This window comes from Mytilus californianus, unplaced genomic scaffold, assembly GCF_021869535.1.
Source record: "Mytilus californianus isolate M0D057914Y unplaced genomic scaffold, xbMytCali1.0.p SCAF_6, whole genome shotgun sequence".
NCBI classification, from domain to species: Eukaryota; Metazoa; Mollusca; class Bivalvia; order Mytilida; family Mytilidae; genus Mytilus; species Mytilus californianus.
Window position 1 is genome coordinate 22,868,638 of NW_026262712.1, and position 24,921 is coordinate 22,893,558.

The 24,921-nt window shown below is 33.1% G+C and overlaps 2 long non-coding RNA genes across 44 annotated transcripts in view; one reads left to right on the top strand and one right to left on the bottom strand.

Moving 5' to 3' along the window:
- Window positions 1-24,921, bottom strand: LOC127706290 (uncharacterized). Of its 11 annotated transcripts, none has more exons than XR_007984392.1 (8): window positions 24,222-24,703; window positions 20,984-22,461; window positions 18,221-18,313; window positions 14,144-15,261; window positions 10,111-10,265; window positions 5,696-7,163; window positions 4,188-4,214; window positions 3,405-3,541 (listed from the first exon to the last, which is right to left on the bottom strand). It is a non-coding gene; the product is annotated as an uncharacterized LOC127706290 (long non-coding RNA). The 11 variants fall into 11 exon arrangements; XR_007984394.1 differs by lacking the exon at window positions 10,111-10,265 and adding an exon at window positions 11,590-11,744; XR_007984395.1 differs by lacking the exon at window positions 10,111-10,265 and adding an exon at window positions 11,553-11,744 and having other exon boundaries at window positions 5,696-7,136.
- Window positions 459-24,921, top strand: part of LOC127706288 (uncharacterized) — a 30,117-nt gene continuing 5,654 nt past the window's right edge. For 8 of the 33 annotated variants that reach the window (XR_007984357.1, XR_007984358.1, XR_007984360.1 and 5 more), the window contains exons 1-6: window positions 5,439-5,587; window positions 7,900-8,357; window positions 8,945-10,002; window positions 10,850-11,307; window positions 14,302-15,256; window positions 17,583-19,013. This is a non-coding gene — a long non-coding RNA (uncharacterized LOC127706288). Of the gene's footprint in view, window positions 524-816; window positions 935-1,842; window positions 1,992-2,068; window positions 2,413-2,753; window positions 3,471-3,578; window positions 3,937-4,405; window positions 5,588-6,431; window positions 7,477-7,899; window positions 8,534-8,944; window positions 10,003-10,849; window positions 11,308-14,301; window positions 15,257-17,582; window positions 19,257-20,280; window positions 20,460-21,296; window positions 22,354-22,949; window positions 23,541-24,711; window positions 24,849-24,921 lie in introns of those variants that run through there. The other 25 variants (XR_007984359.1, XR_007984382.1, XR_007984386.1 and 22 more) reach the window with 25 other exon arrangements.

The following is a 24,921-nucleotide window of genomic DNA, read 5'->3' on the forward strand; positions in this document are numbered from 1 at the left end:
AATTTATACAAATGTTTTACTTTTTTGGGGAATCAAGGCATTGTTCATTGTTTCTTTTTGACTTTTTATATGCCCGTTTACGGGACATATTATGGTATACCATTGACTGTCTGTCCGTCCGTCTGTCTGTCTGTCCGTCCATCGTCGACATTAATTCAAAAACACTTTCACCAATTTGCATGAAACTTTGGTGAATTGTTTATATCTATTGATGTGAGCACTCAGTCAACAAAACTGTTATTTAAGGAAATATGAATATTTTTTAACCAAAAATGATCAGAAAACGTTTGAGAAATTCATTTTGAAATTATTTCAACAAAATCTCTCCAGACAGTGATATTTGAGGCTAAAGTATTGGAAAGTCAAGAACCCAATACAATCATTTAAGAACTTTAAACCAAAAATATAGTAAAACCTTGACCGAGATTCAGAACTATGCACTACGGTATAGTGTCTATGTGTAGGGACAGTGCCACTCTGCATGTTAAAGAACCCTTGCCACAAGTCTTTGAGGGGTCAGTAGGTGGCCTGTTGCAAGGCTTAATTTCTGCCCAACATATCCTCCTCTCAGTTGGCAGTCAAAATTTCCCCTATCTTCATCATCGGCCCACTTTATAGAACCTACAAATTGATTTGTTATGAAATGAAGAGATGCGAGACAACTATCCTACAGAGACCAAATGAAGTTGCATGTTACTGTATGGACTTCAACAATGAGAAAATCAACTAACATTAAAATTTTGCAATATTCTGAATTAGAATGACTTTGTTAATACCTCTAACCTTTAACATCTGATATTTTTATTATCTAGAGCTCTGTAAAAAAAAATATAAAAAAAAATATAAAAAATGAAAATACCAAAAAATAATATATGAAAACAAAATCGTTTGTAAACAGAGTTCTAGATAATAAACATTGAGGGTGGTGTAAAAGGTGGGATTATTGTAACATTTTTTATGACCCCCGCCTTAAAGTCTTCTAACCCCCAAGGGTGACTGGGGAATAGAAGTATGGTCACCATTGGTCTTCCTCCGACCGGCAGTAAATCCCTTGCTAAAGTGGGGCGTCCGTTGCAGTCTAAATTTCTCCGACCTTAATCCAGGAAGCCCCTATTACAGAACCTACCTATTGTATTTATTGTTAACTTGTTCTCGTCCTGAATATGTATGAAATATTTGCCACTGGATGTTAAGCAACCAACAATCAACAACAATCAATTAAAATCTTCTAAAGTTATCATGTTTAAAACAAACAAAAATTGGAATGGCAATTTAAAAAGTATAGTTTCTATGTGTAGGGACAGTGCCACTCTGCACATTAAAAAACCCTTGCCACAAGTCTTTGAGGGGTCAGTAGGTGGCCTGTTGCAAGGCTTAATTTCTGTCCAACATATCCTCCTCTCAGTTGGCAGTCAAAATTTCCCTTACCTTCATCATCGGCCCACTTTATAGAACCTACAAATTGATTTGTTATGAAATGAAGAGATGCGAGACATTACTATCCTACAGAGACCAAATGATGTTGATGTAAAATAGGTTACTGTATGGACTTCAACAATGAGTAAATCATCCAACATTAAAATTTTGCAATATTCTGAATTAGAATGACTTTGTTAATACCTCTAACCTTTATCATCCGATATTGTTATTATCTAGAGCTCTGTAAAAAAATATAAAAAAAAATTATAAAAAGTGAAAATACCAAAAAATATATACAAAAAAAATATAAAAAATGAAAATACCAAAAAATAATATGAAAACAAAATTGTTTGTAAACAGAGTTCTAGATAATAAACATTGAGGGTGGTGTAAAAGGTGGGATTATTGTAATATTTTTTATGACCCCCGCCTTAAAGTCTTCTAAAGTTATCATTTTTAAAACCAACAAAAATTGGAATGGCAATTTAAAAAGTATATAGTTCCTATGTGTAGGGACAGTGCCACTCTGCACGTTAAAGAACCCTTGCCACAAGTCTTTGAGGGGTCAGTAGGTGACCTGTTGCAAGGCTTAATTTCTGTCCAACATATCCTCCTCTCAGTTGGCAGTCAAAATTTCCCTTACCTTCATCATAGGTTCACTTTATAATAATAATAAGAACCTACAAATTGATTTGTTATGAAATGAAGAGATGTGAGACAACTATCCTACAGAGACCAAATGAAGTTGCATGTTACTGTATGGACTTCAACAATGAGAAAATCAACTAACATTAAAATTTTGCAATATTCTGAATTAGAATGACTTTGTTAATACCTCTAACCTTTAACATCTGATATTTTTATTATCTAGAGCTCTGTAAAAAAAAATATCAAAAAAAATAGAAAAAATGAAAATACCAAAAAATAATATATGAAAACAAAATCGTTTGTAAACAGAGTTCTAGATAATAAACATTAAGGGTGGTGTAAAAGGTGGGATTATTGTAACGTTTTTTATGACCCCCGCCTTAAAGTCTTCTAACCCCCAAGGGTGACTGGGGAATAGAAGTATGGTCACCATTGGTCTTCCTCCGACCGGCAGTAAAACCCTTGCTAAAGTGGGGCGTCCGTTGCAGTCTAAATTTCTCCGACCTTAATCCAGGAAGCCCCTATTACAGAACCTACCTATTGTATTTATTGTTAACTTGTTCTCGTCCTGAATATGTATGAAATATTTGCCACTGGATGTTAAGCAACCAACAATCAACAACAATCAATTAAAATCTTCTAAAGTTATCATGTTTAAAACAAACAAAAATTGGAATGGCAATTTAAAAAAGTATAGTTTCTATGTGTAGGGACAGTGCCACTCTGCACATTAAAAAACCCTTGCCACAAGTCTTTGAGGGGTCAGTAGGTGGCCTGTTGCAAGGCTTAATTTCTGTCCAACATATCCTCCTCTCAGTTGGCAGTCAAAATTTCCCTTACCTTCATCATCGGCCCACTTTATAGAACCTACAAATTGATTTGTTATGAAAAGAAGAGATGCGAGACATTACTATCCTACAGAGACCAAATGATGTTGATGTAAAATAGGTTACTGTATGGACTTCAACAATGAGTAAATCATCCAACATTAAAATTTTGCAATATTCTGAATTAGAATGACTTTGTTAATACCTCTAACCTTTATCATCCGATATTGTTATTATCTAGAGCTCTGTAAAAAAATATAAAAAAAAATTATAAAAAATGAAAATACCAAAAAATATATACAAAAAAAATATAAAAAATGAAAATACCAAAAAATAATATGAAAACAAAATTGTTTGTAAACAGAGTTCTAGATAATAAACATTGAGGGTGGTGTAAAAGGTGGGATTATTGTAATATTTTTTATGACCCCCGCCTTAAAGTCTTCTAAAGTTATCATTTTTAAAACCAACAAAAATTGGAATGGCAATTTAAAAAGTATATAGTTCCTATGTGTAGGGACAGTGCCACTCTGCACGTTAAAGAACCCTTGCCACAAGTCTTTGAGGGGTCAGTAGGTGACCTGTTGCAAGGCTTAATTTCTGTCCAACATATCCTCCTCTCAGTTGGCAGTCAAAATTTCCCTTACCTTCATCATGGGTTCACTTTATAATAATAATAAGAACCTACAAATTGATTTGTTATGAAATGAAGAGATGTGAGACAACTATCCTACAGAGACCAAATGATGTTGATGTAAAATAGGTTACTGTATGGACTTCAACAATGAGTAAATCATCCAACATTAAAATTTTGCAATATTCTGAATTAGAATGACTTTGTTAATACCTCTAACCTTTATCATCCGATATTGTTATTATCTAGAGCTCTGTAAAAAAATATAAAAAAAAATTATAAAAAATGAAAATACCAAAAAATATATACAAAAAAAATATAAAAAATGAAAATACCAAAAAATAATATGAAAACAAAATTGTTTGTAAACAGAGTTCTAGATAATAAACATTGAGGGTGGTGTAAAAGGTGGGATTATTGTAATATTTTTTATGACCCCCGCCTTAAAGTCTTCTAAAGTTATCATTTTTAAAACCAACAAAAATTGGAATGGCAATTTAAATAAAAAGTACATAGTTCCTATGTGTAGGGACAGTGCCACTCTGCACGTTAAAGAACCCTTGCCACAAGTCTTTGAGGGGTCAGTAGTTGACATGTTGCAAGGCTTAATTTCTGTCCACCATATCCTCCTCTCAGTTGGCAGTCAAAATTTCCCTTACCTTCATCATCGGCCCACTTTATAGAACCTACAAATTGATTTGTTATGAAATGAAGAGATGTGAGACAACTATCCTACAGAGACCAAATGAAGTTGCACTTTACTGTATGGACTTCAACAATGAGAAAATCAACTAACATTAAAATTTTGCAATATTCTGAATTAGAATGACTTTGTTAATACCTCTAACCTTTAAAATCTGATATTTTTATTATCTAGAGCTCTGTAAAAAAAAATATCAAAAAAAATATAAAAAATGAAAATACCAAAAAATAATATATGAAAACAAAATCGTTTGTAAACAGAGTTCTAGATAATAAACATTGAGGGTGGTGTAAAAGGTGGGATTATTGTAACATTTTTTATGACCCCCGCCTTAAAGTCTTCTAACCCCCAAGGGTGACTGGGGAATAGAAGTATGGTCACCATTGGTCTTCCTCCGACCGGCAGTAAAACCCTTGCTAAAGTGGGGCGTCCGTTGCAGTCTAAATTTCTACGACCTTAATCCAGGAAGCCCCTATTACAGAACCTACCTATTGTATTTATTGTTAACTTGTTCTCGTCCTGAATATGTATGAAATATTTGCCACTGGATGTTAAGCAACCAACAATCAACAACAATCAATTAAAATCTTCTAAAGTTATCATGTTTAAAACAAACAAAAATTGGAATGGCAATTTAAAAAGTATAGTTTCTATGTGTAGGGACAGTGCCACTCTGCACGTTAAAGAACCCTTGCCACAAGTCTTTGAGGCCTGGTCAGTAGGTGGCCTGTTGCAAGGCTTAATTTCTGTCCAACATATCCTCCTCTCAGTTGGCAGTCAAAATTTCCCTTACCTTCATCATCGGCCCACTTTATAGAACCTACAAATTGATTTGTTATGAAATGAAGAGATGCGAGACATTACTATCCTACAGAGACCAAATGATGTTGATGTAAAATAGGTTACTGTATGGACTTCAACAATGAGTAAATCATCCAACATTAAAATTTTGCAATATTCTGAATTAGAATGACTTTGTTAATACCTCTAACCTTTATCATCCGATATTGTTATTATCTAGAGCTCTGTAAAAAAATATAAAAAAAAATTATAAAAAATGAAAATACCAAAAAATATATACAAAAAAAATATAAAAAATGAAAATACCAAAAAATAATATGAAAACAAAATTGTTTGTAAACAGAGTTCTAGATAATAAACATTGAGGGTGGTGTAAAAGGTGGGATTATTGTAATATTTTTTATGACCCCCGCCTTAAAGTCTTCTAAAGTTATCATTTTTAAAACCAACAAAAATTGGAATGGCAATTTAAAAAGTATATAGTTCCTATGTGTAGGGACAGTGCCACTCTGCACGTTAAAGAACCCTTGCCACAAGTCTTTGAGGGGTCAGTAGGTGACCTGTTGCAAGGCTTAATTTCTGTCCAACATATCCTCCTCTCAGTTGGCAGTCAAAATTTCCCTTACCTTCATCATGGGTTCACTTTATAATAATAATAAGAACCTACAAATTGATTTGTTATGAAATGAAGAGATGTGAGACAACTATCCTACAGAGACCAAATGAAGTTGCATGTTACTGTATGGACTTCAACAATGAGAAAATCAACTAACATTAAAATTTTGCAATATTCTGAATTAGAATGACTTTGTTAATACCTCTAACCTTTAACATCTGATATTTTTATTATCTAGAGCTCTGTAAAAAAAAATATCAAAAAAAATATAAAAAATGAAAATACCAAAAAATAATATATGAAAACAAAATCGTTTGTAAACAGAGTTCTAGATAATAAACATTAAGGGTGGTGTAAAAGGTGGGATTATTGTAACGTTTTTTATGACCCCCGCCTTAAAGTCTTCTAACCCCCAAGGGTGACTGGGGAATAGAAGTATGGTCACCATTGGTCTTCCTCCGACCGGCAGTAAAACCCTTGCTAAAGTGGGGCGTCCGTTGCAGTCTAAATTTCTCCGACCTTAATCCAGGAAGCCCCTATTACAGAACCTACCTATTGTATTTATTGTTAACTTGTTCTCGTCCTGAATATGTATGAAATATTTGCCACTGCATGTTAAGCAACCAACAATCAACAACAATCAATTAAAATCTTCTAAAGTTATCATGTTTAAAACAAACAAAAATTGGAATGGCAATTTAAAAAGTATAGTTTCTATGTGTAGGGACAGTGCCACTCTGCACATTAAAAAACCCTTGCCACAAGTCTTTGAGGGGTCAGTAGGTGGCCTGTTGCAAGGCTTAATTTCTGTCCAACATATCCTCCTCTCAGTTGGCAGTCAAAATTTCCCTTACCTTCATCATCGGCCCACTTTATAGAACCTACAAATTGATTTGTTATGAAATGAAGAGATGCGAGACATTACTATCCTACAGAGACCAAATGATGTTGATGTAAAATAGGTTACTGTATGGACTTCAACAATGAGTAAATCATCCAACATTAAAATTTTGCAATATTCTGAATTAGAATGACTTTGTTAATACCTCTAACCTTTATCATCCGATATTGTTATTATCTAGAGCTCTGTAAAAAAATATAAAAAAAAAATATAAAAAATGAAAATACCAAAAAATATATACAAAAAAAATATAAAAAATGAAAATACCAAAAAATAATATGAAAACAAAATTGTTTGTAAACAGAGTTCTAGATAATAAACATTGAGGGTGGTGTAAAAGGTGGGATTATTGTAATATTTTTTATGACCCCCGCCTTAAAGTCTTCTAAAGTTATCATTTTTAAAACCAACAAAAATTGGAATGGCAATTTAAAAAGTATATAGTTCCTATGTGTAGGGACAGTGCCACTCTGCACGTTAAAGAACCCTTGCCACAAGTCTTTGAGGGGTCAGTAGGTGGCCTGTTGCAAGGCTTAATTTCTGTCCAACATATCCTCCTCTCAGTTGGCAGTCAAAATTTCCCTTACCTTCATCATCGGCCCACTTTATAGAACCTACAAATTGATTTGTTATGAAATGAAGAGATGCGAGACAACTATCCTACAGAGACCAAATGAAGTTGCACTTTACTGTATGAACTTCAACAATGAGAAAATCCACTAACATTAAAATTTTGCAATATTCTGAATTAGAATGACTTTGTTTATACCTCTAAACTTTAACATCTGATATTTTTATTATCTAGAGCTCTGTAAAAAAAAATATCAAAAAAAATATAAAAAATGAAAATACCAAAAAATAATATATGAAAACAAAATCGTTTGTAAACAGAGTTCTAGATAATAAACATTGAGGGTGGTGTAAAAGGTGGGATTATTGTAACGTTTTTTATGACCCCCGCCTTAAAGTCTTCTAACCCCCAAGGGTGACTGGGGAATAGAAGTATGGTCACCATTGGTCTTCCTCCGACCGGCAGTAAAACCCTTGCTAAAGTGGGGCGTCCGTTGCAGTCTAAATTTCTCCGACCTTAATCCAGGAAGCCCCTATTACAGAACCTACCTATTGTATTTATTGTTAACTTGTTCTCGTCCTGAATATGTATGAAATATTTGCCACTGCATGTTAAGCAACCAACAATCAACAACAATCAATTAAAATCTTCTAAAGTTATCATGTTTAAAACAAACAAAAATTGGAATGGCAATTTAAAAAGTATAGTTTCTATGTGTAGGGACAGTGCCACTCTGCACATTAAAAAACCCTTGCCACAAGTCTTTGAGGGGTCAGTAGGTGGCCTGTTGCAAGGCTTAATTTCTGTCCAACATATCCTCCTCTCAGTTGGCAGTCAAAATTTCCCTTACCTTCATCATCGGCCCACTTTATAGAACCTACAAATTGATTTGTTATGAAATGAAGAGATGCGAGACATTACTATCCTACAGAGACCAAATGATGTTGATGTAAAATAGGTTACTGTATGGACTTCAACAATGAGTAAATCATCCAACATTAAAATTTTGCAATATTCTGAATTAGAATGACTTTGTTAATACCTCTAACCTTTATCATCCGATATTGTTATTATCTAGAGCTCTGTAAAAAAATATAAAAAAAAAATATAAAAAATGAAAATACCAAAAAATATATACAAAAAAAATATAAAAAATGAAAATACCAAAAAATAATATGAAAACAAAATTGTTTGTAAACAGAGTTCTAGATAATAAACATTGAGGGTGGTGTAAAAGGTGGGATTATTGTAATATTTTTTATGACCCCCGCCTTAAAGTCTTCTAAAGTTATCATTTTTAAAACCAACAAAAATTGGAATGGCAATTTAAAAAGTATATAGTTCCTATGTGTAGGGACAGTGCCACTCTGCACGTTAAAGAACCCTTGCCACAAGTCTTTGAGGGGTCAGTAGGTGGCCTGTTGCAAGGCTTAATTTCTGTCCAACATATCCTCCTCTCAGTTGGCAGTCAAAATTTCCCTTACCTTCATCATCGGCCCACTTTATAGAACCTACAAATTGATTTGTTATGAAATGAAGAGATGCGAGACAACTATCCTACAGAGACCAAATGAAGTTGCACTTTACTGTATGAACTTCAACAATGAGAAAATCCACTAACATTAAAATTTTGCAATATTCTGAATTAGAATGACTTTGTTTATACCTCTAAACTTAAACATCTGATATTTTTATTATCTAGAGCTCTGTAAAAAAAAATATCAAAAAAAATATAAAAAATGAAAATACCAAAAAATAATATATGAAAACAAAATCGTTTGTAAACAGAGTTCTAGATAATAAACATTGAGGGTGGTGTAAAAGGTGGGATTATTGTAACATTTTTTATGACCCCCGCCTTAAAGTCTTCTAACCCCCAAGGGTGACTGGGGAATAGAAGTATGGTCACCATTGGTCTTCCTCCGACCGGCAGTAAAACCCTTGCTAAAGTGGGGCGTCCGTTGCAGTCTAAATTTCTCCGACCTTAATCCAGGAAGCCCCTATTACAGAACCTACCTATTGTATTTATTGTTAACTTGTTCTCGTCCTGAATATGTATGAAATATTTGCCACTGGACGTTAAGCAACCAACAATCAACAACAATCAATTAAAATCTTCTAAAGTTATCATGTTTAAAACAAACAAAAATTGGAATGGCAATTTAAAAAGTATAGTTTCTATGTGTAGGGACAGTGCCACTCTGCACATTAAAAAACCCTTGCCACAAGTCTTTGAGGGGTCAGTAGGTGGCCTGTTGCAAGGCTTAATTTCTGTCCAACATATCCTCCTCTCAGTTGGCAGTCAAAATTTCCCTTACCTTCATCATCGGCCCACTTTATAGAACCTACAAATTGATTTGTTATGAAATGAAGAGATGCGAGACATTACTATCCTACAGAGACCAAATGATGTTGATGTAAAATAGGTTACTGTATGGACTTCAACAATGAGTAAATCATCCAACATTAAAATTTTGCAATATTCTGAATTAGAATGACTTTGTTAATACCTCTAACCTTTATCATCCGATATTGTTATTATCTAGAGCTCTGTAAAAAAATATAAAAAAAAAAATATAAAAAATGAAAATACCAAAAAATATATACAAAAAAAATATAAAAAATGAAAATACCAAAAAATAATATGAAAACAAAATTGTTTGTAAACAGAGTTCTAGATAATAAACATTGAGGGTGGTGTAAAAGGTGGGATTATTGTAATATTTTTTATGACCCCCGCCTTAAAGTCTTCTAAAGTTATCATTTTTAAAACCAACAAAAATTGGAATGGCAATTTAAAAAGTATATAGTTCCTATGTGTAGGGACAGTGCCACTCTGCACGTTAAAGAACCCTTGCCACAAGTCTTTGAGGGGTCAGTAGGTGACCTGTTGCAAGGCTTAATTTCTGTCCAACATATCCTCCTCTCAGTTGGCAGTCAAAATTTCCCTTACCTTCATCATAGGTTCACTTTATAATAATAATAAGAACCTACAAATTGATTTGTTATGAAATGAAGAGATGTGAGACAACTATCCTACAGAGACCAAATGAAGTTGCACTTTACTGTATGGACTTCAACAATGAGAAAATCAACTAACATTAAAATTTTGCAATATTCTGAATTAGAATGACTTTGTTAATACCTCTAACCTTTAAAATCTGATATTTTTATTATCTAGAGCTCTGTAAAAAAAAATATCAAAAAAAATATAAAAAATGAAAATACCAAAAAATAATATATGAAAACAAAATCGTTTGTAAACAGAGTTCTAGATAATAAACATTGAGGGTGGTGTAAAAGGTGGGATTATTGTAACATTTTTTATGACCCCCGCCTTAAAGTCTTCTAACCCCCAAGGGTGACTGGGGAATAGAAGTATGGTCACCATTGGTCTTCCTCCGACCGGCAGTAAAACCCTTGCTAAAGTGGGGCGTCCGTTGCAGTCTAAATTTCTACGACCTTAATCCAGGAAGCCCCTATTACAGAACCTACCTATTGTATTTATTGTTAACTTGTTCTCGTCCTGAATATGTATGAAATATTTGCCACTGGATGTTAAGCAACCAACAATCAACAACAATCAATTAAAATCTTCTAAAGTTATCATGTTTAAAACAAACAAAAATTGGAATGGCAATTTAAAAAGTATAGTTTCTATGTGTAGGGACAGTGCCACTCTGCACGTTAAAGAACCCTTGCCACAAGTCTTTGAGGCCTGGTCAGTAGGTGGCCTGTTGCAAGGCTTAATTTCTGTCCAACATATCCTCCTCTCAGTTGGCAGTCAAAATTTCCCTTACCTTCATCATCGGCCCACTTTATAGAACCTACAAATTGATTTGTTATGAAATGAAGAGATGCGAGACATTACTATCCTACAGAGACCAAATGATGTTGATGTAAAATAGGTTACTGTATGGACTTCAACAATGAGTAAATCATCCAACATTAAAATTTTGCAATATTCTGAATTAGAATGACTTTGTTAATACCTCTAACCTTTATCATCCGATATTGTTATTATCTAGAGCTCTGTAAAAAAATATAAAAAAAAATTATAAAAAATGAAAATACCAAAAAATATATACAAAAAAAATATAAAAAATGAAAATACCAAAAAATAATATGAAAACAAAATTGTTTGTAAACAGAGTTCTAGATAATAAACATTGAGGGTGGTGTAAAAGGTGGGATTATTGTAATATTTTTTATGACCCCCGCCTTAAAGTCTTCTAAAGTTATCATTTTTAAAACCAACAAAAATTGGAATGGCAATTTAAAAAGTACATAGTTCCTATGTGTAGGGACAGTGCCACTCTGCACGTTAAAGAACCCTTGCCACAAGTCTTTGAGGGGTCAGTAGTTGACATGTTGCAAGGCTTAATTTCTGTCCAACATATCCTCCTCAGTTGGCAGTCAAAATTTCCCTTACCTTCATCATAGGTTCACTTTATAATAATAATAAGAACCTACAAATTGATTTGTTATGAAATGAAGAGATGTGAGACAACTATCCTACAGAGACCAAATGAAGTTGCATGTTACTGTATGGACTTCAACAATGAGAAAATCAACTAACATTAAAATTTTGCAATATTCTGAATTAGAATGACTTTGTTAATACCTCTAACCTTTAACATCTGATATTTTTATTATCTAGAGCTCTGTAAAAAAAAATATCAAAAAAAATAGAAAAAATGAAAATACCAAAAAATAATATATGAAAACAAAATCGTTTGTAAACAGAGTTCTAGATAACAAACATTAAGGGTGGTGTAAAAGGTGGGATTATTGTAACGTTTTTTATGACCCCCGCCTTAAAGTCTTCTAACCCCCAAGGGTGACTGGGGAATAGAAGTATGGTCACCATTGGTCTTCCTCCGACCGGCAGTAAAACCCTTGCTAAAGTGGGGCGTCCGTTGCAGTCTAAATTTCTCCGACCTTAATCCAGGAAGCCCCTATTACAGAACCTACCTATTGTATTTATTGTTAACTTGTTCTCGTCCTGCATATGTATGAAATATTTGCCACTGGATGTTAAGCAACCAACAATCAACAACAATCAATTAAAATCTTCTAAAGTTATCATGTTTAAAACAAACAAAAATTGGAATGGCAATTTAAAAAGTATAGTTTCTATGTGTAGGGACAGTGCCACTCTGCACATTAAAAAACCCTTGCCACAAGTCTTTGAGGGGTCAGTAGGTGGCCTGTTGCAAGGCTTAATTTCTGTCCAACATATCCTCCTCTCAGTTGGCAGTCAAAATTTCCCTTACCTTCATCATCGGCCCACTTTATAGAACCTACAAATTGATTTGTTATGAAATGAAGAGATGCGAGACATTACTATCCTACAGAGACCAAATGATGTTGATGTAAAATAGGTTACTATAAAATAGGACTTCAACAATGAGTAAATCATCCAACATTAAAATTTTGCAATATTCTGAATTAGAATGACTTTGTTAATACCTCTAACCTTTATCATCCGCTCTGTAAAAAAAAATATCAAAAAAAATATAAAAAATGAAAATACCAAAAAATAATATATGAAAACAAAATCGTTTGTAAACAGAGTTCTAGATAATAAACATTGAGGGTGGTGTAAAAGGTGGGATTATTGTAATATTTTTTATGACCCCCGCCTTAAAGTCTTCTAAAGTTATCATTGTCGAGCCTTCGACTTTAGTCGAAAAAGCGAGACATAGCGATCCTACATTCCGTCGGCGTCGTCGGCGGCGTCCACAAATATTCACTCTGTGGTTAAAGTTTTTGAAATTTTAATAACTTTCTTAAACTACCTTGGATTTCTACCAAACTTGGACAGAAGCTTGTTTATGATCATAAGATAGTATCCAGAAGTAAATTTTGTAAAAATAAAATTCCATTTTTTCCGTATTTTACTTATAAATGGACTTAGTTTTTCTGCCGGGAAATATTACATTCACTCTGTGGTTAAAGTTTTTAAAATTTTAATAACTTTCTTAAACTATCCTGGGTTTCTACCAAACTTGGACAGAAGCTTGTTTATGATCATAAGATAGTATCCAGAAGGAAATTTTGTAAAATAATAAATCCATTTTTTCCGTATTTTACTTTTAAATGGACTTAGATTTTCTGCCAGGAAACAACACATTCACTCTGTGGTTAAAGTTTTTAAAATTTTAATAACTTTCTTAAACTATCCTGGGTTTCTACCAAACTTGGACAGAAGCTTGTTTATGATCATAAGATAGTATCCAGAAGGAAATTTTGTAAAATAATAAATCCATTTTTTCCGTATTTTACTTTTAAATGGACTTAGATTTTCTGCCAGGAAACAACACATTCACTATAATAACTTTCTTATACTATTTTGGATTTGCACCAAACTTTAACAGAAGCTTGTTTATGATCAAATGCTAGTATCTAGAAGGAAATTTTGTTTTCTTCAAGTTAACATTACATTCAGTCTGCAGATAAAGTTTTTAAACATTTATTAGATTCATAAACTATCCTGGATTTTTACCAAACTTGGACAGAAACTTCTTACAATCAAAAGATAGTATCAAGAGGAATATTTTTATTGATTTACTTCCTCATTTTTGTTGAGCCTGCAATTAACAGAAAAAGTAGGCGAGACACTGGGTTCCGCGGAACCCTTACGAATTTTTTTTAAAACCAACAAAAATTGGAATGGCAATTTAAAAAGTATATAGTTCCTATGTGTAGGGACAGTGCCACTCTGCACGTTAAAGAACCCTTGCCACAAGTCTTTGAGGGGTCAGTAGGTGGCCTGTTGCAAGGCCTAATTTCTGTCCAACATATCCTCCTCTCAGTTGGCAGTCAAAATTTCCCTTACCTTCATCATCGGCCCACTTTATAGAACCTACAAATTGATTTGTTATGAAATGAAGAGATGCGAGACAACTATCCTACAGAGACCAAATGAAGTTGCACTTTACTGTATGAACTTCAACAATGAGAAAATCCACTAACATTAAAATTTTGCAATATTCTGAATTAGAATGACTTTGTTTATACCTCTAACCTTTAACATCTGATATTTTTATTATCTAGAGCTCTGTAAAAAAAAATATCAAAAAAAATATAAAAAATGAAAATACCAAAAAATAATATATGAAAACAAAATCGTTTGTAAACAGAGTTCTAGATAATAAACATTGAGGGTGGTGTAAAAGGTGGGATTATTGTAACATTTTTTATGACCCCCGCCTTAAAGTCTTCTAACCCCCAAGGGTGACTGGGGAATAGAAGTATGGTCACCATTGGTCTTCCTCCGACCGGCAGTAAAACCCTTGCTAAAGTGGGGCGTCCGTTGCAGTCTAAATTTCTCCGACCTTAATCCAGGAAGCCCCTATTACAGAACCTACCTATTAGTTATCATGTTTAAAACAAACAAAAATTGGAATGGCAATTTAAAAAGTATAGTTTCTATGTGTAGGGACAGTGCCACTCTGCACATTAAAAAACCCTTGCCACAAGTCTTTGAGGGGTCAGTAGGTGGCCTGTTGCAAGGCTTAATTTCTGTCCAACATATCCTCCTCTCAGTTGGCAGTCAAAATTTCCCTTACCTTCATCATCGGCCCACTTTATAGAACCTACAAATTGATTTGTTATGAAATGAAGAGATGCGAGACATTACTATCCTACAGAGACCAAATGATGTTGATGTAAAATAGGTTACTGTATGGACTTCAACAATGAGTAAATCATCCAACATTAAAATTTTGCAATATTCTGAATTAGAATGACTTTGTTAATACCTCTAACCTTTATCATCCGATATTGTTATTATCTAGAGCTCTGTAAAAAAATATAAAAAAAAAAATATAAAAAATGAAAATACCAAAAAATATATACAAAAAAAATATAAAAAATGAAAATACCAAAAAATAATATGAAAACAAAATTGTTTGTAAACAGAGTTCTAGATAATAAACATTGAGGGTGGTGTAAAAGGTGGGATTATTGTAATATTTTTTATGACCCCCGCCTTAAAGTCTTCTAAAGTTATCATTTTTAAAACCAACAAAAATTGGAATGGCAATTTAAAAAGTATAGTTCCTATGTGTAGGGACAGTGCCACTCTGCACGTTAAAGAACCCTTGCCACAAGTCTTTGAGGGGTCAGTAGGTGGCCTGTTGCAAGGCTTAATTTCTGTCCAACATATCCTCCTCTCAGTTGGCAGTCAAAATTTCCCTTACCTTCATCATAGGTTCACTTTATAATAATAATAAGAACCTACAAATTGATTTGTTATGAAATGAAGAGATGTGAGACAACTATCCTACAGAGACCAAATGAAGTTGCACTTTACTGTATGGACTTCAACAATGAGAAAATCAACTAACATTAAAATTTTGCAATATTCTGAATTAGAATGACTTTGTTAATACCTCTAACCTTTAAAATCTGATATTTTTATTATCTAGAGCTCTGTAAAAAAAAATATCAAAAAAAATATAAAAAATGAAAATACCAAAAAATAATATATGAAAACAAAATCGTTTGTAAACAGAGTTCTAGATAATAAACATTGAGGGTGGTGTAAAAGGTGGGATTATTGTAACATTTTTTATGACCCCCGCCTTAAAGTCTTCTAACCCCCAAGGGTGACTGGGGAATAGAAGTATGGTCACCATTGGTCTTCCTCCGACCGGCAGTAAAACCCTTGCTAAAGTGGGGCGTCCGTTGCAGTCTAAATTTCTCCGACCTTAATCCAGGAAGCCCCTATTACAGAACCTACCTATTGTATTTATTGTTAACTTGTTCTCGTCCTGAATATGTATGAAATATTTGCCACTGGACGTTAAGCAACCAACAATCAACAACAATCAATTAAAATCTTCTAAAGTTATCATGTTTAAAACAAACAAAAATTGGAATGGCAATTTAAAAAGTATAGTTTCTATGTGTAGGGACAGTGCCACGTTGCACATTAAAAAACCCTTGCCACAAGTCTTTGAGGGGTCAGTAGGTGGCCTGTTGCAAGGCTTAATTTCTGTCCAACATATCCTCCTCTCAGTTGGCAGTCAAAATTTCCCTTACCTTCATCATCGGCCCACTTTATAGAACCTACAAATTGATTTGTTATGAAATGAAGAGATGCGAGACATTACTATCCTACAGAGACCAAATGATGTTGATGTAAAATAGGTTACTGTATGGACTTCAACAATGAGTAAATCATCCAACATTAAAATTTTGCAATATTCTGAATTAGTATGACTTTGTTAATACCTCTAACCTTTATCATCCGATATTGTTATTATCTAGAGCTCTGTAAAAAAATATAAAAAAAAAAATATAAAAAATGAAAATACCAAAAAATATATACAAAAAAAATATAAAAAATGAAAATACCAAAAAATAATATGAAAACAAAATTGTTTGTAAACAGAGTTCTAGATAATAAACATTGAGGGTGGTGTAAAAGGTGGGATTATTGTAATATTTTTTATGACCCCCGCCTTAAAGTCTTCTAAAGTTATCATTTTTAAAACCAACAAAAATTGGAATGGCAATTTAAAAAGTATATAGTTCCTATGTGTAGGGACAGTGCCACTCTGCACGTTAAAGAACCCTTGCCACAAGTCTTTGAGGGGTCAGTAGGTGACCTGTTGCAAGGCTTAATTTCTGTCCAACATATCCTCCTCTCAGTTGGCAGTCAAAATTTCCCTTACCTTCATCATAGGTTCACTTTATAATAATAATAAGAACCTACAAATTGATTTGTTATGAAATGAAGAGATGTGAGACAACTATCCTACAGAGACCAAATGAAGTTGCACTTTACTGTATGGACTTCAACAATGAGAAAATCAACTAACATTAAAATTTTGCAATATTCTGAATTAGAATGACTTTGTTAATACCTCTAACCTTTAAAATCTGATATTTTTATTATCTAGAGCTCTGTAAAAAAAAATATCGAAAAAAATATAAAAAATGAAAATACCAAAAAATAATATATGAAAACAAAATCGTTTGTAAACAGAGTTCTAGATAATAAACATTGAGGGTGGTGTAAAAGGTGGGATTATTGTAACATTTTTTATGACCCCCGCCTTAAAGTCTTCTAACCCCCAAGGGTGACTGGGGAATAGAAGTATGGTCAGCATTGGTCTTCCTCCGACCGGCAGTAAAACCCTTGCTAAAGTGGGGCGTCCGTTGCAGTCTAAATTTCTACGACCTTAATCCAGGAAGCCCCTATTACAGAACCTACCTATTGTATTTATTGTTAACTTGTTCTCGTCCTGAATATGTATGAAATATTTGCCACTGGATGTTAAGCAACCAACAATCAACAACAATCAATTAAAATCTTCTAAAGTTATCATGTTTAAAACAAACAAAAATTGGAATGGCAATTTAAAAAGTATAGTTTCTATGTGTAGGGACAGTGCCACTCTGCACGTTAAAGAACCCTTGCCACAAGTCTTTGAGGCCTGGTCAGTAGGTGGCCTGTTGCAAGGCTTAATTTCTGTCCAACATATCCTCCTCTCAGTTGGCAGTCAAAATTTCCCTTACCTTCATCATCGGCCCACTTTATAGAACCTACAAATTGATTTGTTATGAAATGAAGAGATGCGAGACATTACTATCCTACAGAGACCAAATGATGTTGATGTAAAATAGGTTACTGTATGGACTTCAACAATGAGTAAATCATCCAACATTAAAATTTTGCAATATTCTGAATTAGAATGACTTTGTTAATACCTCTAACCTTTATCATCCGATATTGTTATTATCTAGAGCTCTGTAAAAAAATATAAAAAAAAATTATAAAAAATGAAAATACCAAAAAATATATACAAAAAAAATATAAAAAATGAAAATACCAAAAAATAATATGAAAACAAAATTGTTTGTAAACAGAGTTCTAGATAATAAACATTGAGGGTGGTGTAAAAGGTGGGATTATTGTAATATTTTTTATGACCCCCGCCTTAAAGTCTTCTAAAGTTATCATTTTAAAACCAACAAAAATTGGAATGGCAATTTAAAAAGTATATAGTTCCTATGTTTAGGGACAGTGCCACTCTGCACGTTAAAGAACCCTTGCCACAAGTCTTTGAGGGGTCAGTAGGTGACCTGTTGCAAGGCTTAATTTCTGTCCAACATATCCTCCTCTCAGTTGGCAGTCAAAATTTCCCTTACCTTCATCATCGGCCCACTTTATAGAACCTACAAATTGATTTGTTATGAAATGAAGAGATGCGAGACATTACTATCCTACAGAGACCAAATGATGTTGATGTAAAATAGGTTACTGTATGGACTTCAACAATGAGTAAATCATCCAACATTAAAATTTTGCAATATTCTGAATTAGAATGACTTTGTTAATACCTCTAACCTTTATCATCCGATATTGTTTTTATCTAGAGCTCTGAAAAAATATAAAAAATGAAAATACCAAAAAATATATACAAAAAAAATATAGAAAATGAAAATACCAAAAAATAATATGAAAACAAAATTGTTTGTAAACAGAGTTCTAGATAATAAACATTGAGGGTGGTGTAAAAGGTGGGATTATTGTAATATTTTTTATGACCCCCGCCTTAAAGTCTTCTAAAGTTATCATTTTTAAAACCAACAAAAATTGGAATGGCAATTTAAAAAGTACATAGTTCCTATGTGTAGGGACAGTGCCACTCTGCACGTTAAAGAACCCTTGCCACAAGTCTTTGAGGGGTCAGTAGGTGGCCTGTTGCAAGGCTTAATTTCTGTCCAACATATCCTCTTCTCAGTTGGCAGTTAAAATTTCCTTTACCTTCATCATAGGCCCACTTTATTGAACCTACAAATTGATTTGTTATGAAAAGAAGAGATGTGAGACATTACTTTCCTACAGAGACCAAATGATGTTGATGTAAAATAGGTTACTGTATGGACTTCAACAATGAAAAAATCAACCAACATTAAAATTTTGCAATATTCTGAATTAGAATGACTTTGTTAATACCTCTAACCTTTAACATCTGATATTTTTATTATCTAGAGCTTTGTTAAAAAAAAATATCAAAAAAAATATAAAAAATGAAAATACCAAAAAATAATATATGAAAACAAAATCGTTTGTAAACAGAGTTCTAGATAATAAACATTGAGGGTGGTGTAAAAGGTGGGATTATTGTAATATTTTTTATGACCCCCGCCTTAAAGTCTTCTAAAGTTATCATTTTTAAAACCAACAAAAATTGGAATGGCAATTTAAAAAGTACATAGTTCCTATGTGTAGGGACAGTGCCACTCTGCACGTTAAAGAACCCTTGCCACAAGTCTTTGAGGGGTCAGTAGTTGACATGTTGCAAGGCTTAATTTCTGTCCAACATATCCTCCTCAGTTGGCAGTCAAAATTTCCCTTACCTTCATCATAGGTTCACTTTATAATAATAATAAGAACCTACAAATTGATTTGTTATGAAATGAAGAGATGTGAGACAACTATCCTACAGAGACCAAATGAAGTTGATGTAAAATAGGTGACTGTATGGACTTCAACAATGAGAAAATCAACAAATTAAAATTTTGCAATATTCTGAATTAGAATGAATTGGTGAATACCTCTAACCTTTAACATCTGATATTTTTATTATCTAGAGCTCTGTAAAAAAAAATATAAAAAAAAATATAAAAAATGAAAATACCAAAAAATAATATATGAAAACAAAATCGTTTGTAAACAGAGTTCTAGATAATAAACATTGAGGGTGGTGTAAAAGGTGGGATTATTGTAACATTTTTTATGACCCCCGCCTTAAAGTCTTCTAACCCCCAAGGGTGACTGGGGAATAGAAGTATGGTCACCATTGGTCTTCCTCCGACCGGCAGTAAAACCCTTGCTTAAGTGGGGCGTCCGTTGCAGTCTAAATTTCTCTGACCTTAATCCAGGAAGCCCCTATTACAGAACCTACCTATTGTATTTATTGTTAACTTGTTCTCGTCCTGAATATGTATGAAATATTTGCCACTGGATGTTAAGCAACCAACAATCAACAACAATCAATTAAAATCTTCAAAAGTTATCATGTTTAAAACAAACAAAAATTGGAATGGCAATTTAAAAAGTATAGTTTCTATGTGTAGGGACAGTGCCACTCTGCACATTAAAAAACCCTTGCCACAAGTCTTATAGGGGTCAGTAGGTGGCCTGTTGCAAGGCTTAATTTCTGTCCAACATATCCTCCTCTCAGTTGGCAGTCAAAATTTCCCTTACCTTCATCATCGGCCCACTTTATAGAACCTACAAATTGATTTGTTATGAAATGAAGAGATGCGAGACATTACTATCCTACAGAGACCAAATGATGTTGATGTAAAATAGGTTACTGTATGGACTTCAACAATGAGTAAATCATCCAACATTAAAATTTTGCAATATTCTGAATTAGAATGACTTTGTTAATACCTCTAACCTTTAACATCTGATATTTTTATTATCTAGAGCTCTGTAAAAAAAAATATCAAAAAAAATATCAAAAAAGAAAATACCAAAAAATAATATATGAAAACAAAATCATTTGTAAACAGAGTTCTTTATAATAAACATTGAGGGTGGTGTAAAAGGTGGGATTCTTGTAATATTTTTTATGACCCCCGCCTTAAAATCATCTAAAGTTATCATTTTTAAAACAAACAAAAATTGGAATGGCAATTTAAAAAGTATATAGTTCCTGTGTGTAGGGACAGTGCCACTCTGCACGTTAAAGAACCCTTGCCACAAGTCTTTGAGGGGTCAGTAGTTGACCTGTTGCAAGGCTTAATTTCTGTCCAACATATCCTCCTCAGTTGGCAGTCAAAATTTCCCTTACCTTCATCATAGGTTCACTTTATAATAATAATAAGAACCTACAAATTGATTTGTTATGAAATGAAGAGATGTGAGACAACTATCCTACAGAGATCAAATGAAGTTGCATGTTACTGTATGGACTTCAACAATGAGAAAATCAACTAACATTAAAATTTTGCAATATTCTGAATTAGAATGACTTTGTTAATACCTCTAACCTTTAACATCTGATATTTTTATTATCTAGAGCTCTGTAAAAAAAAATATCAAAAAAAATATCAAAAATGAAAATACCAAAAAATAATATATGAAAACAAAATCGTTTGTAAACAGAGTTCTAGATAATAAACATTGAGGGTGGTGTAAAAGGTGGGATTATTGTAACATTTTTTATGACCCCCACCTTAAAGTCTTTTAACCCCCAAGGGTGACTGGGGAATAGAAGTATGGTCACCATTGGTCTTCCTCCGACCGGCAGTAAAACCCTTGCTAAAGTGGGGCGTCCGTTGCAGTCTAAATTTCTCCGACCTTAATCCAGGAAGCCCCTATTACAGAACCTACCTATTGTATTTATTGTTAACTTGTTCTCGTCCTGAATATGTATGAAATATTTGCCACTGGACGTTGAGCAACCAACAATCAACAACAATCAATTAAAATCTTCTAAAGTTATGTTTAAAACAAACAAAAATTGGAATGGCAATTTAAAAAGTATAGTTTCTATGTGTAGGGACAGTGCCACTCTGCACATTAAAAAACCCTTGCCACAAGTCTTTGAGGGGTCAGTAGGTGGCCTGTTGCTAGGCTTAATTTCTGTCCAACATATCCTCCTCTCAGTTGGCAGTCAAAATTTCCCTTACCTTCATCATCGGCTCACTTTATAGAACCTACAAATTAATTTGTTATGAAATGAAGAGATGCGACACATTACTATCCTACAGAGACCAAATGATGTTGATGTAAAATAGGTTACTGTATGGACTTCAACAATGAGAAAATCATCCAACATTAAAATTTTGCAATATTCTGAATTAGAATGACTTAGTTAATACCTCTAACCTTTATCACCCGATATTGTTATTATCTAGAGCTCTGTAAAAAAATATAAAAAAAAAATATAAAAAATGAAAATACCAAAAAATATATACAAAAAAAATATCAAAAATGAAAATACCAAAAAATAATATGAAAACAAAATTGTTTGTAAACAGAGTTCTAGATAATAAACATTGAGGGTGGTGTAAAAGGTGGGATTATTGTAATATTTTTTATGACCCCCGCCTTAAAGTCTTCTAAAGTTATCATTTTTAAAACAAACAAAAATTGGAATGGCAATTTAAAAAGTATATAGTTCCTATGTGTAGGGACAGTGCCACTCTGCACGTTAAAGAACCCTTGCCACAAGTCTTTGAGGCCTGGTCAGTAGGTGGCCTGTTGCAAGGCTTAATTTCTGTCCAACATATCCTCCTCTCAGTTGGCAGTCAAAATTTCCCTTACCTTCATCATAGGTTCACTTTATAATAATAATAAGAACCTACAAATTGATTTGTTATGAAATGAAGAGATGCGAGACAACTATCCTACAGAGACCAAATGAAGTTGCATGTTACTGTATGGACTTCAACAATGAGAAAATCAACTAACATTAAAATTTTGCAATATTCTGAATAAGTATGACTTTGTTAATACCTCTAACCTTTAACATCTGATATTTTTATTATCTAGAGCTCTGTAAAAAAAAATATCAAAAATATATAAAAATAAATACCAAAAAATGATATATGAAAACAAAATCGTTTGTAAACAGAGTTCTAGATAATAAACATTGAGGGTGGTGTAAAAGGTGGGATTATAGTAATATTTTTTATGACCCCTGCCTTAAAGTCTTCTAAAGTTATCATTTTTAAAACAAACAAGTATTGGAATGGCAATTAAAAAAGTATATAGTTTCTATGTGTAGGGACAGTGCCACTCTGCACATTAAAGAACCCTTGTCACAAGTCTTTGAGGCCTGGTCAGTAGGTGGCCTGTTGCAAGGCTTAATTTCTGTCCAACATATCCTCCTCTCAGTTGGCAGTCAAAATTTCCCTTACCTTCATCATAGGCCCACTTTATAGAACCTACAAATTGATTTGTTATGAAATGAAGAGATGCGAGATTACTATCCTACAGAGACCAAATGATGTTGATGTAAAATAGGTTACTGTATGGACTTCAACAATGAGAAAATCATCCAACATTAAAATTTTGCAATATTCTGAATTAGAATGACTTTGTTAATACCTCTTACCTTTAACATCCGATAGTTTTATTATCTAGAGCTCTGTAAAAAAATATACAAAAAAAAATATAAAAAATGAAAATACCAAAAAATAATATGATAACAAAATTGTTTGTAAACAGAGTTCTAGATAATAAACATTGAGGGTGGTGTAAAAGGTGGGATTATTGTAATATTTTTTATGACCCCCGCCTTAAAGTCTTCTAAAGTTATCATTTTTAAAACAAACAAAAATTGGAATGGCAATTTAAAAAGTATATAGTTCCTATGTAGGGACAGTGCCACTCTGCACGTTAAAGAACCCTTGCCACAAGTCTTTGAGGGGTCAGTAGGTGGCTTGTTGCAAGGCTTAATTTCTGTCCCAACATATCCTCCTCTCAGTTGGCAGTCAAAATTTCCCTTACCTTTGTCATCAGCCCACTTTATAGAACCTACAAATTGATTTGTTATGAAATGAAGAGATGCGATACAACTATCCTACAGAGACCAAATGAAGTTGCATGTTACTGTATGGACTTCAACAATGAGAAAATCCTCCAACATTAAAATTTTGCAATATTCTGAATTAGAATGACTTTGTTAATACCTCTAACCTTTAATATCCAATATTTTTATTATCTAGAGCTCTGTAAAAAAATATAAAAAAAAAATATATAAAATGAAAATACCCAAAAATTATATGAAAACAAAATTGTTTGTAAACAGAGTTCTAGATAATAAACATTTAGGGTGGTGTAAAAGGTGGGATTATTGTAATATTTTTTATGACCCCCGCTTTAAAGTCTTCTAAAGTTATCATTTTTAAAACCAACAAAAATTGGAATGGCAATTTAAAAAGTATAATTCCTATGTGTAGGGACAGTGCCACTCTGCACGTTAAAGAACCCTTGCCACAAGTCTTTGAGGGGTCAGTAGGTGGCCTGTTGCAAGGCTTAATTTCTGTCCAACATATCCTCCTCTCAGTTGGCAGTCAAAATTTCCCTTACCTTCATCATAGGTTCACTTTATAGAACCTACAAATTGATTTGTTATGAAATGAAGAGATGTGAGACAACTATCCTACAGAGACCAAATGAAGTTGCATGTTACTGTATGGACTTCAACAATGAGAAAATCAACAAATTAAAATTTTGCAATATTCTGAATTAGAATGAATTGGTGAATACCTCTAACCTTTAACATCTGATATTTTTATTATCTAGAGCTCTGTAAAAAAAAATATCAAAAAAAATATAAAAAATGAAAATACCAAAAAATAATATATGAAAACAAAATCGTTTGTAAACAGAGTTCTAGATAATAAACATTGAGGGTGGTGTAAAAGGTGGGATTATTGTAATATTTTTTATGACCCCTGCCTTAAAGTCTTCTAAAGTTATCATTTTTAAAACAAACAAAAATTGGAATGGCAATTTAAAAAGTATATAGTTCCTATGTGTAGGGACAGTGCCACTCTGCGCGTTAAAGAACCCTTGCCACAAGTCTTTGAGGCCTGGTCAGTAGGTGGCCTGTTGCAAGGCTTAATTTCTGTCCAACATATCCTCCTCTCAGTTGGCAGTCAAAATTTCCCTTACCTTCGTCATGGGCCCACTTTATAGAACCTACAAATTGATTTGTTATGAAAAGAAGAGATGCGAGACAACTATCCTACAGAGAGACCAAATGAAGTTGCATGTTACTGTATGGACTTCAACAATGAGAAAATCAACTAAC